Below are 16,645 nucleotides of genomic sequence, written 5' to 3' on the forward strand. Positions count from 1 at the left end.
TAGGATTCTTTTCTGTGTTTTCTCTAATCCAAGATGACCCCCAATAAGTGAGAGTGTGCTAGCTTTAGGACCTTCCTTACTAATGAACTGGGTACTAGCAATTTTTCTATTTCTTGGCCCTCCTCTTGGCTCACATGGTATAACAAATCATTTTTAATACAAAAATAGGGATAGGAGTCCTTGGTTGTTCCTTCTACTGGGACCCCATTAACTTCTACCGCTTAGCTAAACCCATTTTTCAACTAGGGATCATTAGCCTGTTCCCTACCAAAATTACTCAGGGAAAGTTCTAGACTTCCAAAACCTTCCTCATCTGGAGTTTGGCCGGTTACATCCACGGATAACTCGGACTCCTGAGCGTCAACCAGCCCTGTCTCTCACAACTCCTCATCCTCTGTTCTCCCTCTGTTAGGAGTAGTAACCAGTGCTAACTGGGGTGGGGGCGGACCTCTTTTTTTCCCTTTCTACATTCTCATTTCAATTTAGAGGTTTTAGCCACCTCAGAGACTAATTCAGGGTCCGTAAACGGACAACCTCATCCGGAGTAGGATTGTTTAAGGTTAGTTGTCCTCTGATCAGGGTGTCAAAACCAGGGAAATTACAGCCTAACACTAGGGAATGGGGTAACTGGTACAATTGCTGCCGTAGTTTGGATGATTTGCCCCTCGACTTTTACTTTTATCGGAGCCGTGGTGTACGGAAGCGTACACCCATGCACACATAATACCCGCAGCTTCTCACCCTGGCGTAACTGGAGAGGCTTAACCAACTTCCCTGATACCAAGTTAATATCACTCCCTGAGTCTACCAGGGCGGAGATTGGTTTACCATTTAAAATCACTGTGATGAGGAAGTTGTGGGTATTTTTTTCCCCGCGGGTCACACATACCACTCCACAAAACTCTGACCTCACAGAGCCATACGCACAATCCATTGGTTCAGACAACTGAGGGCAGTGAGCCTTAATATGCTCCGCCTCCCCACACTCAAAACAAACAATTGGCCCAGTTCGTTCTTGAAACCCTTTCAGAGATTTAGAGTTTCTGTCCTTATCCAGTTTTTCTTCCACCCGTGCGGCCGGTCACGGGTTTTTGTTCCAGCACTGGCTTCTACTGTTCGTGTTGGGCCGTGGGTTGTGGTTTGTGTGAGAGAACGTGGAACGTTCTACTGCACCTACCATGGCATCATGTGGGGGGATCTCCCTGCCCCACCCAATGTCGAAGGTCCTGGGGTAGCGCTCGAATGAAGCGGTCCAACACCACCATCTCAAGGATCCAGGTCGGACTATTTACTTCTGGTTTTAGCCACTTGGTCGCCAGATTAATCAAATCCCATAACTGGGATCAGGATGACTTCTGTTCCTGGTATCTCCATGTATGGAACCTTTGCACACAGACTGCGGGAGTCACTCCAATCCTTGCAAGAATTTCGCTTTTTAGACGGTCACTCTGCTGCGGCTTCTTCGTTGAGGTCACAGTATGCTTTTTGGGCTTCCCCTAGTAGAAAGGGTGCGATAATCCCAGCCCATTTGGAGCAGGCCCAACTTTCCCGGGAAGCGATTCGCTTAAAGGACCAGAGGCATCCCTCTATGTCATCGTGTGGCGTTATTTTCTGCAGGTACAGATTCACATGGATGGGCCGCTCCTTGGCCGTACTGGTCTAGTCCATAGTAATCTGGGCCAGGCATTCAACCAGCCCTCTCTGTGTTTCTGCGATAACGCCAAGCAGGGCTGCAAGTATCCGGTTTGTCTCACGTTGTGCCGCAGCGTTTTCCAGTCCCTGTCTGTTAGTTTCCTGCTTAACAGCGGTGCTGTGTACTAGGGCCTTCACGACGTCTTCCATACTGACAGTAACAGTCCTCACAGTAACCACCAGTCGCAATGCGCAGCTTCGTCCCTTTTACAGGGTGTTTGGCATCTCACTTCTGACACCACTTGTGGCAGAATGACCATGGTTAGTGAGGAGGCAACACAATTCTTCCGGTAAAATAATATGGTGGTGGTTTTAATTGTCCAAAGATGCAACAAAACAATGGGTACAATGTCCCTTTAAGTATCACAAAATGTCAAATCAAAAGCCTATCCCCGTTAGGGGAACTAAGTAAACAAAAGTTCAGTCTATCTACCTGGCTGGCTAGCTAACCTAGACCAGACGAACAATGTTCAATAACACCAGTTGTTTCCTTACCTGGAAGCTTTATTTCCCCGTGGGACAGAATCAATATGAGCAGCCTGTGTCTGTCAGTCAGCACTCCTCTGTCCTCTCTCAGTGCCTGAGAGAGACTGCTGCCCCAGAGGCATTTCATCTTCCTCTTTTTAAAAGCAGGCGAGCTTACTCAATTAGGATCACCTGTGGATTGCCTAATCAGTTGGGTTGTATTGTATTGTATATCTTTATTTATTTAGCGCCAAACGTGTACTCAGCGCTTCACAAAGAATACAGTACAGGGAATTAAAATGATGCAATAAGTGCTGCAAAATCAGACAATAGGAAAGGAAATCCCTGCCCCGAAGAGCTTACAATCTAAGAGGTTTGGTGGAAGACTTACAGAGACAGCAGGTGAGGGAATAAGTGCTGTGTATGGCAGTGCTTGGCCCCAATGGGTGGTAGGAGTGGCTGAGTGTGGGACAGTAACCATGAGTGCAGGCTGTTGGGATGCTTAACTTGTGGGGTGAGTTTTAAGGTTAGTCAGTACTAAATCAGAAGGTTAACACCATTTTCAGGGGAAGAGATGGCAGGCTGCATGGGTGATATCAGGTGTGTGTTTTGGTACAGGCTTAGGGTAGATTCCCAGCAGCAAGAACGAGTAGATAGAGGGTGTGAATTGAGGATTTGTGTGGATGCTTTTTATTGAGGGGTAAAGCAATTAATGGGAGAGAGGTGTATAAATAATACAGTGGGGAGGGGGGAAATTGGAGAGAACAGAGACGTTCACAAAGTAGTGAGGAAACAGTAAGTAAAAAAAAGCAATAAGGAGGGCATGGTGAGATGCAGGAGGAGACAGTCCAGGTATTGGAGGATAGGAAGAGTACAAGGAATAATAGCATTTAGAAAATCAAGTTCTCACAGCTGCAGAGTTGTTGTTGTGCAGAGTCCAGATCTTCCTCCAATCTTCAACTCCAATTTCAACTCCAAAATTAACTCCAGACACTTTCAATGTTACACTTTAAAATATTGCACAGCCATATGACTCACAGCCAAAAGAGCCTGAATTATATAGTTAAACACATTCAATTGACTAACAATTAAGGGAGGGGTCTGCCTATTCAGCTCATACTAGGTAGATGTTAATTTGATTAAAGTTCCTTCAGTTGTTAGATAGAAATCAGACCAGTCATACCAGGTAGATGTTAATTTGAATAAAGTTCCTTCAGTTGTTAGATAGAAATACGACCAGTCATACCTGTTTGAAGAGATCAGAATATTAGTCCAGATATTCAGAATGCATCCATGATTTAAGATTAATCTCCAAAATTAACTCCAGACACTTTCAATGTTACACTTTTAAATGTTGCACAGCCATAACTGAATGTGAAAAAGAACAGCCATAACTACTCATGTACTGGAAAGCAGGCATACTGCCACCTCCTACTAATGTATACCGAGTCCATGACACACATGGAAACATCTGCTTGATCTGTTCAAGAAACTAAAGATGAAAAAAGATAAGAAGAATTTAAAGAAGATTGGTGACTGCTCTTCAAGCAACTGAGAATTGTGGACTTCTGCACATCATGCTGTACTTAAAGATGAGGATCATTGCTTCTTGGGTCAAGAGTTGTTGATGACGCAGTTCAATGGTAAGAAGCACTTATATTGTATTTTATTTAATTGCATTTTTTTTGTTACTGTATGTTGCCAATTATTGCCAATGTGGTTATCTGTACCTGTTGATGGTATAGTTAACCAAAGTGACAATCAATGCATTTTCTGGCTCATGTTTGTTATTATTTTATTGTAATGTTTTTTTTAACATTTCAATATTTTTAGGTTGTCCATTGGTTTCCAGTGTGGTTATCAGTGCCCCTGGGTTTATTGACTACTATTTATTTTAACGTATTGAAATGTCATTTTTTTAAATGTGTAATTTGTTATTTTATTCAACACAAAGGGGCAAAAGTGCTATTAGCCATATTTAGCTACACCGATGGGCAAATGTCATTTGGCTTTTAGTGCTTTTACCCATTTCTGTGTGTGGTGATGGGGGTAAAGGGGATTGTGGACTGGGACAGTTGCCCTTGGGCAGGTGATAAGGCCTCCCAGGTGGGTTGCGGGAGGTGTTAAACCCTTCATTACCATAGTGGTTACAACTGCAAAGGTAATTAAGGGTTAACCAATCCCGCAACCCTCCCAGGAGGCCTAACCACCCACATTGGGGCAACTACAGTACACCCTTCACCCACCCCATTTAAACACCAGTAGCTTCATGCTACTATGAGCTGCCACTATGCCAGGAAATGGGCAAACTGCAAAAAATAAATACAAAACGCCTCAAATAAAACCCCCATTTCATTGCCATTACACAGAAAAAGCCCTAAAAAATTGATTGGGATAGTGGCACACCCATGTCCTGTGGGCATGATCTGCCACTATGCCAGGCAAAATGCAACCCGCAAAAAAATAAATACAATACATGAATAATAAAACAACATTGCCATAAAACAAAAAGTAGTAAACCCATGCCCTGTGATGCTACCATGCCAGGCAAAATGCAACCTGCCAATCACCAAAACAAGCCTCAAATTAAAAACACATTACATTGTAATACAAAAAATACAAAAAAAAACAATTGATTGGCACAGTGACACTCCAATGCCCTGTGAGCATGAGCTGCCACTATGCCAGGCAATGGGAAACCTGCAAAAAAATAAATACAGTACATGCATCAAATTAAAACCACATTGCGTTGCCATAAAACAAAAAAAGCCAAAACAAAAACAATTTATTGGCACAGTGGCACACCCATGCCTGTGGGCATGCACTGCCCCTATGCCAGGCAATATGCAACCTGCAAAAAAATAAATACATGCATTAAATAAAAAAGACATTACTGTACATTGCCATAACACAAAAAAAGCCAAATATACAGTAAAATACAAATTAAATAAATATTTTTTTTTAACCTGCCAGAATGACGGTGTCCTCCTCCTGCTCTTTATCCTCACCAACATGGAAGAAAGGGCCGATGCTCAACCATTCAAACACCAGTAACAACTCAATTACCTCTGCGGTTAATTTATACACATATTTAAAATGTTTTAAAAAGTTTTAAAAATATATACATTTATAAATCTTAAAATATGAAAAATGAAGCATAAAAAACCCAGATTGTTCACCTAATGATTTATTCTTTAAGGAAGAGAACCAATTCTATATAATCATTAAGATCATGCGGAAATCTAGTTTGCATGGTATAAATCCAGAATTGTTCCCTTCTACTTAAACGCAAATCTCTGTTGCCTAAACGCTGATTAACAGTGATAACTTCAATGCCCATAAAAGAAATGCCACTTGGATCACACTGATGGCTATCATGAAAATGCTTTAAAAGATGGGTTAAGGGCACATGTTTCTCAATTAATTTTTGCCCATTTTTAATGTTTCTCATATGTTCCATTACCCGAACTTTCATACACCTTTTTGTTTTGCCTATGTACTGTAACCCACATTTACACTGGAGTACATAAACCACATAGGTAGTGGAACAATTTATAAAATGATTAATTTTAAAACTCCGTTTTGTGGTGAAAGAAACAATATCTTTTTTATTCCGCAGATTTGGGCATATCTTACATTTGTTACATTTAAAATTGCCCTTTAAATCCAAATAAGATCTCAATGTGCCCTTATGACTGGAAATGGACTTCAGTTGACATGGGGCTATTATTCCTTTAAGATTTTGAGCTTTTTTATATACGATCTTAGGTTTTAACGACATTTGAGCCCCCAACACAGGGTCCAAAGATAGAACCCTCCAGTGTTTGGCAATAGCCTGTTGTATAGCCCTGTGTTTATCATTGAATTGGGTGATAAACACTGGGAATTTTTTCTTTTGTATTGGACTAACATGTGTGGCTGCCTCTATCGTAAGCTCTGTCACAGCCTGTAAAGTCTGGGGATCAGCTTCCTTTCTAAAGTTAAATCTCTTAGATCTTTTTTTCTTATTTTTCAATAAGTTAGCTCTTTTAACAAGATTAACTTTATCAATAGCGCAATCTATCAAGTGTTTGTCATAACCTTTCTGTATAAATCTTTCTTTCAGAAAGAGTACCTGATTTTGAAAATGCCCATCATTGGTGCAATTTTTCGTAAGACGTGCGAATTGGTTAAAAGGTATATTCATGATCCAGGGTTTAAAATGGCAACTAGAAGGATGGATATAGGAATTTACATTAGTCTCCTTGAAGTAAGTTTTGGTACAGATTTGTTCCGATTCAATTGAAATTTCGAGAAACAAATAGTGCACTGTTGTATCACTGTTTTCCCCACTAAAACGGAGGTTAAACGTATTGTTATTTAACTGTGCAATGAACTCAAGAAGAGAGGTTTCGTCGCCATCCCAGATAATGAGAATATCATCTATATATCTCCTCCACATAATTAACTGTGGAGGAGATATCTCAGTGATAATGAGTTTTTCCCACCACCCCATATACAAATTTGCAAAAGATGGAGCAAACTTGGTACCCATTGCGGTACCAATTATCTGCAAATAAAATTCAGATTCAAACAAATAATAGTTATGAGTCAGTATGAACTCTATGGATCGAAGCAAAAAATCAATTTGTGTTTGTTTTATCAAATTTGCACGACTCCAAAAAGAATTTGACCGCTGTGCATCCTGCCTTATGTGGTATGCACGTGTACAATGATGGTACATCTAGCGTGGCCAATCTATAGCCAGTCTTCCACTTGATCTGTTGTTGTAATTTAATAACTGCAGTGGTATCTTTAAGATATGATGGTAACAGTAACTAAAGGCTGTAAATAAAAATCCAAGTACTGGGATAAATTCGATGTCATTGAATTATTGCCCGATATAATGGGGCGTCCAGGAGGATTTAAGATGGATTTGTGAATCTTTGGTAGGTGGTAGTATATGGGAATGGTGGGAGAAGAAATATAAATGAACTCAAATTCTGTCTTTTCCAATATACCTTGATCTAAGGCCTCATCAAGTAACACTTTAAGAGATAGGAGAAATTCACCTGTGGGATCCTTTTTCAATTTTTTGTATGATTTAAGATCCGACAGGAGTCTCTCCGCTTCTAAACAGTAATATTTCTTGTCTTGTAGGACAACCCCCTCCTTTATCTGCCTCACGTACTACGATGTTGGTATTTGTCCGCAGATTTTTACTAGATAGGGTTTCACTGGATGTCATATTAGAACTGCTATGTTTTTTTGTGTTGAGGCCAATGGGCAAATTTGCCTGAATTCTTGTTCAAGCAATTTGCCGAATAACTCGACATATTGTCCTCTAGAGTAATAGGGATAAAATATCGATTTGGGCTTATACCCAGAATGGAAAATCCTAGCATCATCAACAGTTTGGCTATCTGTGTGATTCTCTCGAAATAAACTATCCAAATCCCTATATGTTTGTTGTTCTATGGGATCGCTATATAGGTTAGTTGCTACCGGCAAAAGCTCCCCTACATTGTTTCCCATTTCCTTACAATTAGCAAAGTGTCTGTGCAATGTCAATTTCCTCAGATATTTCTGAATCCCTACAAATAATTCAAACTCCGAAGGATTTGCTGTCGGAGCGAATGTTAGACCTTTTGAAAGGACATTGCACAATTGTAAGTCTATTTTGAGGGAAGAGAGATTAAAAATACCTTTTGATCTAAATGTCTCCGGACTCAGGTATCTCTCCTGTGTTGGGGGCTTTCCCCCCCTTTTCCCCCTTCTATATATGGTCTTTTTTGCATACAGTAGTTGACCTTGTTTGGGGTCTCGACGGGGGATTGTCCGGATTCTGATCTAATCTCCTCTGATGGACTTTTTCTCTCCCTTGAAAAAAATAGGTAGATTTTTCAACATCATTAGCACTTTGTGGTTCCCCCAGATGCTGAAATCTATTGGATAATTCAAAAGGATGTGGATTAGATCTACTATCTTCTCTTTCCCGATCAAAACGATTATCTATGTTATTAGACCGGGTTTTATGATCAACCATTCTCCAATTATCATTGGCCCTATTGGTTTTATTATCTTGTGGTTTGGACTGGATTTTACTCCTAGCCCCCATTTGTGGCGTGTTAGGCTTACTGACATTGGATGAAGATAGTGACGCCTTATGTTTGTCACTTATTCCCAATCTGGGACTGCATGTCTGATTGATAGGGGCATTGTCACAGATAACTTTAGGGGAAGAAGGGTTATCAATAACCACATTTAGGGATTTAGATAGTTGTTGATTGACTTTGTTGGTTTTCGATTTATCTTTATCATTCCAGTTGTTCTGTCTATTCAATAGATAATCGTTTTTATCTCTTAAACTTTTTTTTTTTTAGAGACCATAATCCCATTTTCATATTGTCTCATTTTGGTATAAACCTCCTCTATCAATTGAGGTAGTTTTTCCAAATCTGAGGAATTTAAGATCTCATGTTTAATTTTAGTAATTTTGAGATCAACCTCAGCAAGTTCATTTTTTCTCTCTATAGTGAGTATCATCATTAATCTGTGTGAGCAGTCTTCTAAAATATCATCCCATAGTTTAAGAAATTTAACATTATTAAATCCATAGGTGGGATTTGTTTGAATCTGAATTTTATTTGCAGATACTTGGTACCGCAATGGGTACCAAGTTTGCTCCATCCTTTGCAAATTTGTATATGGGGTGGTGGGAAAAACTCATTATCACTGAGATATCTCCTCCACAGTTAATAATGTGGAGGAGATATATAGATGATATTCTCATTATCTGGGATGGCAACGAAAGCTCTCTTCTTGAGTTCATTGCACAGTTAAATAACAATACGTTTAACCTCTGTTTTATGGGGAAACAGTGATACAACAGTACACTATTTGGATCTCGAAATTTCAATTGAATCGGAACAAATCTGTACCAAAACTTACTTCAAGGAGACTAATGTAAATTCCTATATCCATCCTTCTAGTTGTCATTTTAAACCCTGGATCATGAATATACCTTTTAACCAATTCGCACGTCTTAAGAGAAATTGTACCAATGATGGGCAATTTCAAAATCAGGTACTCTTTCTGAAAGAAAGATTTATACAGAAAGGTTATAACAAACACTTGATAGATTGCGCTATTGATAAAGTTAATCTCGTTAAAAGAGCTAACTTATTGAAAAATAAGAAAAAAAGATCTAAGAGATTTAACTTTAGAAAGGAAGCTGATCCCCAGACTTTACAGGCTGTGACAGAGCTTACGATAGAAGCAGCCACACATGTTAGTCCAATACAAAGAAAAAATTCCCAGTGTTTATTACTGTCACGGGAGACTCCTGTGGCGGGTAGGATCTCGGTGGCCGGAACAGCAGGAGCGTAGTAGGGGTCACAAGCAGAGATCAGAGGCAGGCGGCAGATAGCGAAGTCAGGTAACAAGCAGGGGTCCGAGGCAGGCGGCAGGTAGCGAAGTCAGGTAACAAGCAGAGGTCGGCAACGAGGAGACTGGAACAGGACAGGCGGGGCAGGACAGGTCCGGGAGCAGGGACTGCGAATGGAGAGCAGGGACTGAGAATGGGGAGCAGGGACTGAGAACGGGGAGCAGGGACTGAGACCGGGGAGAAGGGACTGAGACCGGGGAGCAAGGAACAAACAGGGACAAGCCAGATTACCAGCAAGGGCCTTTACTGTGAACAGACTTAAATACAGGTACAGGTACAGGTACAGGAACAGATCAAGATCAAAGACAGAGGCATGTGCATAGGAGTCTGACTTGAAGCAAAGGCAATTGAACCAACCAGGAAGCAGAAGCTATAAAGGACAGAGACAGGAGCAACAAGAAGACAGACAGGCAGACAGAGGAACCCAGAGGAAACAGAAGACAGCAGCACACCCAGTGGACAAAGAAGAACTATGGCTAGGCAGGAGGTCTAGGAGACCCTGACATTACTCCCCCCTCTCAAGAGCGTTCTCCGGACGATCCACCAGGCTCTTCCCGGAGGCCTTGATGAAAAGTGGACTCAAGGTGACCCACCTCTGGTGGTTTGTCAGCGGGCAGAGAGTAATCCACAGGTACAGACTGAAAAAGTCCATCAGAAAGCCGACAGAGGAATTCAATTCTCTCTCGGAACAGTTGAATGTCAGGATGCATCAACCCAAAGGCCAGAGAATCTGTGAACAGTAAGCTTGACTTTGCAGAGTAGGTCACAGGCTCAGCAGAGGACGCATCAGATATTCGTAGGTAAACGGAAGAACGTGCGCTTGTCTTCACAGCGGGAGCAGAGGAGCCAGTAGATCCTCCTGACAACCCTCCAGATTTAGCAGGGTGTCCCTGATGGAAGGCCGACTCACGATGGCCTTCGGACAACACTCCATGTTTTGCAGGAACATAGGAATCAGCAACATCTCTGGACAACCCTCCAGGCTCTTCAGGGAAACCTTGATGGAAGGCCAACTTGTGTACGTCAAGTGCTGATGGGAAATCTGTGAGAGGTGCATTTATCCTAATCACAAGAGCATTGGCATCAGCATCAAGAACATTAGGCATAGCAAGGAACTTCACCAGGGATCCGTCTAACGTCGGGAGCATCGGGAACAGATACATCAGGCCCTTCACATGCGGCAGAGGGGACATATTCACTTTCCGTGGTCTCTTTTTGTGACCAATATATCTCTTTTAGTTTTGGAATCTGGAACTTCCCAATGGATACGTTCAACTCCATTGCAGAGGCATGGACATCAGGAATGTGGGCATCAAGGACGGGTGCAGACTTTTCACATGGGTAAGTGGGAACATAGAATTCACGCTCCATGGTCTCCTTTTGTGACTGCCGTTTCGTGGTATCACCTAAATTCTCATTAAGACCAGCTATTTGATTTTTCAGCTCTTGAAGCTGTCCTTCTGCACTTCTTTTCCCACTCAATGCAGTTGTCAGTTCGGCTTCTTTGGAGTTGAGTCGCGACTCCATATCTCCCAGCTGACTCAGAGTAAAGCTTAAATATGTTTCACCTTCTTCATTTCTGATCTGCAGCTGCCGGTACTCCTCCCGGGAATTGTCCAGCTCCAGCTGCAGCCGGACCTTATCACGGGCAGTGTGGTCCAATAATTTGCAGGCATCGGCCATTTTGACCCCATAGCGCTGTGTCAGGCCAGCCACTTGATAGACGGACACCTTCTCTCTCTCCTCCTTTTTGGCAAGCTGTGTCTTGAGCTCAGCGATCTGCGCCTGCAGCGCTGTGAGCTGCTGAGATGTGTGTTCAGCTGCTAGCTTTAGCTCTTCCTCCAGCGAGGCTCTGGTTATGCTCAGTGTGGCCTTCAGCTCCTCATGCTGTTCTTTGGGGACACACTGGGTACTCAAATAATCTTGCAGCATCTTTATTTTGTAGGCAGTCTGGAAACTTTCTTCCTGCAGAACTCGCTGCTTTTCTTCAGCATTCACCCATTTCTCCTTGGTGTCCTGCAGATGTGTACGCAGTTCTCGCAGCCGACTCTGCAGCATATTTTCTGCTTGTGTGCGTCGCTCCAGGGAGACACGTTCTTCTTGCAGCACTCTCTCTGCATTCTGCAGTGCTGTCTGCACGTCTAACTTTTCCTGGATCAACTGTTTCTTCTCCTCTCCTAATTCATGGAGTTTCTTATCTCCTTCACTGACTTGGACATAGAGATTCTTGCACTCCTGGGTTACCATTTCAAAACTGCTATTTAACCCTTCGAAGATCTCTCTCAAAGAACGTAGTTCTGTGTTGAAGTGGCAACTCTTCTCCTCAGAGGCTTCCAGTTTTGCGCCAACTTGAGCCATGAAAGTCTGGTACTGGGAATTATCAGCATAGGCCTTCTCCAGCTTACTTGACAGGATCACCCTGTCCCTCTCCAACTGCTCTTTTTCTTTCTCCTGGAGAACACACTTAGCAATTGCTGAGGATAAACAGCTTTGTAGTGCAGCCTTGGCTTCTTGCTCCTTATCTAAACGTCCATAAAGACAATCAATCGCTTTCTGTGCAGCTTGAAGCGTCTGAGTTAGGGCATCTTTCTTTTCTTCCACTATTCTTTGGATACGTCTGTGAGTTGCCTTAAGCTGCAGCATATCTCTTTCATCAAATGCAGACTCTGAGGTTAAATTTTCATTCTTAATTCCTTCTGCAACTTCCACAGTAATGCCTCCCTTCTTTTTCTTCTTCTTCCTTGCTTTGAGAAGTTCTGAAGAGTCAGTGGTACTGTGTTCACATTTACTGCTCAAGACTGTTTTCAGAGCGGGAGCCATAACTTCAGACATACTGTAGGGAAACCAAACTTCCCAAGAAACCAGTAATGCAGAACATGTGTCTTTAAAGCAGAAGCATTAGAATGAACAACAGGACTATTAGACACAGAGAGACACAAGATAGGAGAGCTGACCTTTTGAGACTTTAGCATCAGTCACGGACATTTATAAATGGAAGGAAAAAACATAGACAGAGAAACCTGTAGTTATATCTGAAACTTTAGAAATCAGGCGTAGGGATATCATACAGACAGACAGAGAGAACCTGCAGTTAAATCTGAATCTTTAGAAATCAGGCATAGAAATATCATAGACAGCAGGAAACTACTACAGAGAAAACTTGCAGTTAGATCTGAAACTTTTGACATCAGACATAGGAATATCAGACAGAACCTTGCAGTTAAATCTGAAACTTTAGATATCAGGCGTAGGGATATCATACAAAGAAATCTGCAGTTAAATCTGAAACTTTAGATATCAGGCATAGAAATATCATAGACAGCAGGAAACTAATACAGAGAAAACTTGCAGTTAGATCTGAAACTTTTGACATCGGACATAGGAATATCAGACAGAGAACCTTGCAGTTAAATCTGATACTTTTGATATCAGGCGTAGGGATATCACAGGTTACAGAGAAACAAACTTTAGGGGAACTTGCAGGTAAACCTGAAACCTTAGAACCAATCATAGGAAGAACTACAGATTGCAGGAAAAATCACAGCATGCAGTAACAAAATAATGGAAGCACTCCTGTCTTTTGAAATGGGAACCCTGTGAACAGCAGTGGTCCAACCAGGGATGCAGAGACAAGCTTTGTCCAGGGAATGAAAAGTCAGAGTCAAAAAGGTGGCAACAGGTACTGCAAGGGTAAACCCAGGCACTGCACAAAAAAAAAAAAAAAACCTCAAAGAAAGGTGCACTTGTCTCTGCAGCAACAGCTCTAGTCTCAGCAGAAATGTTTTTTCGTTATGAACGCAATAATTCTTGCAGAACACTTAGCAGCAACAAAAAAACCCTTCAAGATCTCAACTTGGATTTCCAAAAAAGAAACGAAAGTACTTATCTTCAACCATGCGGATGTGGTCTGCTGCAGCAGGCAGGAAAGGGTGCAGGTAGAAGAAGAATCTGTTCCAGCGAGATCCAGAAGTGGCCTTTGCTTTCTGTCACGGGAGACTCCTGTGGCGGGTAGGATCTCGGTGGCCGGAACAGCAGGAGCGTAGTAGGGGTCACAAGCAGAGATCAGAGGCAGGCGGCAGATAGCAAAGTCAGGAAACAAGCAGGGGTCCGAGGCAGGCGGCAGGTAGCGAAGTCAGGTAACAAGCAGAGGTCGGCAACGAGGAGACTGGAAAAGGACAGGCGGGGCAGGACAGGTCCGTGAGCAGGGACTGAGAACAGGGAGCAGGGACTGAGAACGGGGAGCAGGGACTGAGAACGGGGAGCAGGGACTGAGACCGGGGAGCACGGACTGAGACCGGGGAGCAAGGAACAAACAGGGACAAGCCAGATTACCAGCAAGGGCCTTTACTGTGAACAGACTTAAATACAGGTACAGGTACAGGAACAGATCAAGATCAAAGACAGAGGAATGTGCATAGGATTCCAATTTGAGCGGAGCGCTGTGTGTCTCGTGAACATGGAAGAAAGAATATATATAATAGTGCAGATGGTATAACAAATGAAGTCTCAGAATATATAAAGTCTCTGCAATGGTTGTACTCACAAATGACAATGTCAATAATAAACGTATCAGAGACACTTCTCTCTCTGATAGGAGCCCTTTAATGGATACCCCCTCAGAATGGTGTCTTGATAGTGTATCAGGAAGCTTGTTAGTGGTCAGGTTTTTCTCCCAAGGTAGTATAGAAGAAAAGAGAGAACGCACAATGGTACAGTACAGTCTAAAAAATGTATTAGCAGCAATGAACAATTATATGCATGATGCACTCACATTTTCAATAAGCTATGCGTTCGAGGGAGAGGACAGCTGTAGCAGGAGAGTGCCGGTATCTCCAGGAGCGGCGGAGCACTTCCGCATACGTCACGTGTATCCGCGTCACGTCCTGTGACGTCTCGGGTCAGGGCGGAAGAAGCTGCCTTGTGTGTCCGTCTCCGTGCCAGTACCTAGCTCCAATGTTCTCCCCAGGTCAGTCACCTCCCGCAGCAGATCGATTCTACGCGTTTCGCTGTGGCTTCTTCAGGAGCTTGGAGCTTTTTTTTTAGCTTGACTATTTATTGCAATAGTGTTAAAGTATTCCCATATTTATATGGCATGCTTCAACACTGTGCCAACCAATGGGTGGAGGGTGGGGGTAGTTGTCTGGGGAGGGTGGTTAGGCCTCCTGGGTGGGTATTGGGGGAGGGTGGGTTAACCCCTTATTTACTATAGTGATTATTAACCACCAAGGTGTTTAAGGGGTTAGGGGCCATTTGTTTGTAATTTTTTTTGTGTACTTTTGCTGAAAACAGAGGACACAGATGGTGATGAGGATGAGGATGCCCTGCATCCTGGCAGGCTGGCAGGGGTAAGAGAAAGTTTTATTTACTTTATGCTGCTGGTTTATGTTTTATTTTAAATGGGCAAATGCACTATTATCCATATCAGGATAATAGTAATTTTGGCCATTACTCTCTCTGTATCTGTTAGGGGGTTGTTGGGGTACAGGGGTGGGTTGTGTATTGGTACAGTAGGTGGTACTGTAGGTCTTGCAATGTCTATTGTGTGTAGAGGGATTGAGTGAAAGGGATAATAGCCCCAGGGTGGGTGGTTAGGCCTCTCAGTTGGGTAGTGGGGGGTTTAACCCTTTCATTACCATAGTAATTATACTGCTAAGGTATTGAAGGGGTTAACCCCTTTAAATGCACACTCAAGAGGCCTAACCATGCATCCTAGGGCTATTACCTTCACTCACCCCCTCTGCCCTCAATAAACCTAGTAGTCTGCCTTAACTCCTTCATTGCATTAGCAGTTAGCCGCTAAGTTTATGAAGCTGCTTACATTTTATTTTTATTCATAGTGTTCATGAACAGGGGGTCTCCTGAGCTGAACTAAGTTGATTTCAGCCTCAGGGACCCCCTGCTTCCTGAAATACAGGCCACGGTGCTAGTATACCCACAATGTTAAAATCCTCCGCGTCACGTGACCAGAGGCCTTTAACATTGCCGGGATACGGCACCCCATACCGGGGCCTGTATCTCGGGAAGCTGGGGGTCCCGAGGCCGAAATCTACTTTGTTCAGCTAAGGAGAACCCCTGCTCACGTACACTATGATTACAAATTAAATGTAAGCAGCTTCATTACTTTAGCAGCTATCCACTAAGGTAATGATTTTTTCTTTGGGGTGGTGGGGGGGGGGGATTGATACTAGTGTCTGGGAGCAGGGGGTCTTTTGAGCTGAATAAAGTTGATTTCAGCCACGGGGACACCCTACCTCCAGAGTTACAGGAGTTGTTTTGTTATGGGGTGCCGGTATCCCTCTGCTTTGTTTAGATCCCACGTGACCTACACGATTTTAACATGAGTGGGAATCCCGCACTTCATAATGGTGCCTGTAACTCTGGAAGTAGGGAGTCCCGGACCTGAAATCAATGCACTTCAGCTCTGGAGACCCCCTGCTACAATACTATAATATTAAAATTAAATAACCCCCCCCCCCGCGATCGCCTGTTAGAGGCATGCAGGTAGAGTGACTGATTCAGCCTCTTACTGTGTGTCTCTTACAGACAGGTACAACCCAGTAGGATTAACAGAGCAGGGACCCCTGCTGTGTTTATCTTATGGGCCAGTTAGTCTGCAGCGGGCCACCTTGGACCACCACGCACTGCAGTGCATGTTTCAATCTGAGAAATGGTGAGATATACCACGTCGAAAGAAAGAGAGGGAAAGAGGTGGAGAGAGAAAGTGGAGAAGAGAGAGAAGGAGGGAGTAGAAGATTTCAAGATGCTACACTCACCTTCTGCATGGAGATTGCAAGTACTGGCACTGGTTACAAACATCCTAAAAAGAATACCTGTGAGGTCTCACCGGGTGACCAAGGCAGTGAAGGAGAATAATAAACCAGAGGGGAAGCCACCCAAACAAAAGACCAATACCTTGATAATGGATATGGATATTGAGTGGAAACATTTCAGAACCCCACCACAAGCTAACACTGTGCCAGTATCCACTGAATTTGTTTTGTCTAAGGAAACAAGCTTTGCCTGTTAAGGACATTTGTTCAGTCTCTTGTCCTCAGGAATTGA

The sequence above is a fragment of the Ascaphus truei genome, chromosome 2, assembly GCF_040206685.1.
Source record: "Ascaphus truei isolate aAscTru1 chromosome 2, aAscTru1.hap1, whole genome shotgun sequence".
In the NCBI taxonomy this organism is placed as follows: domain Eukaryota; kingdom Metazoa; phylum Chordata; class Amphibia; order Anura; family Ascaphidae; genus Ascaphus; species Ascaphus truei.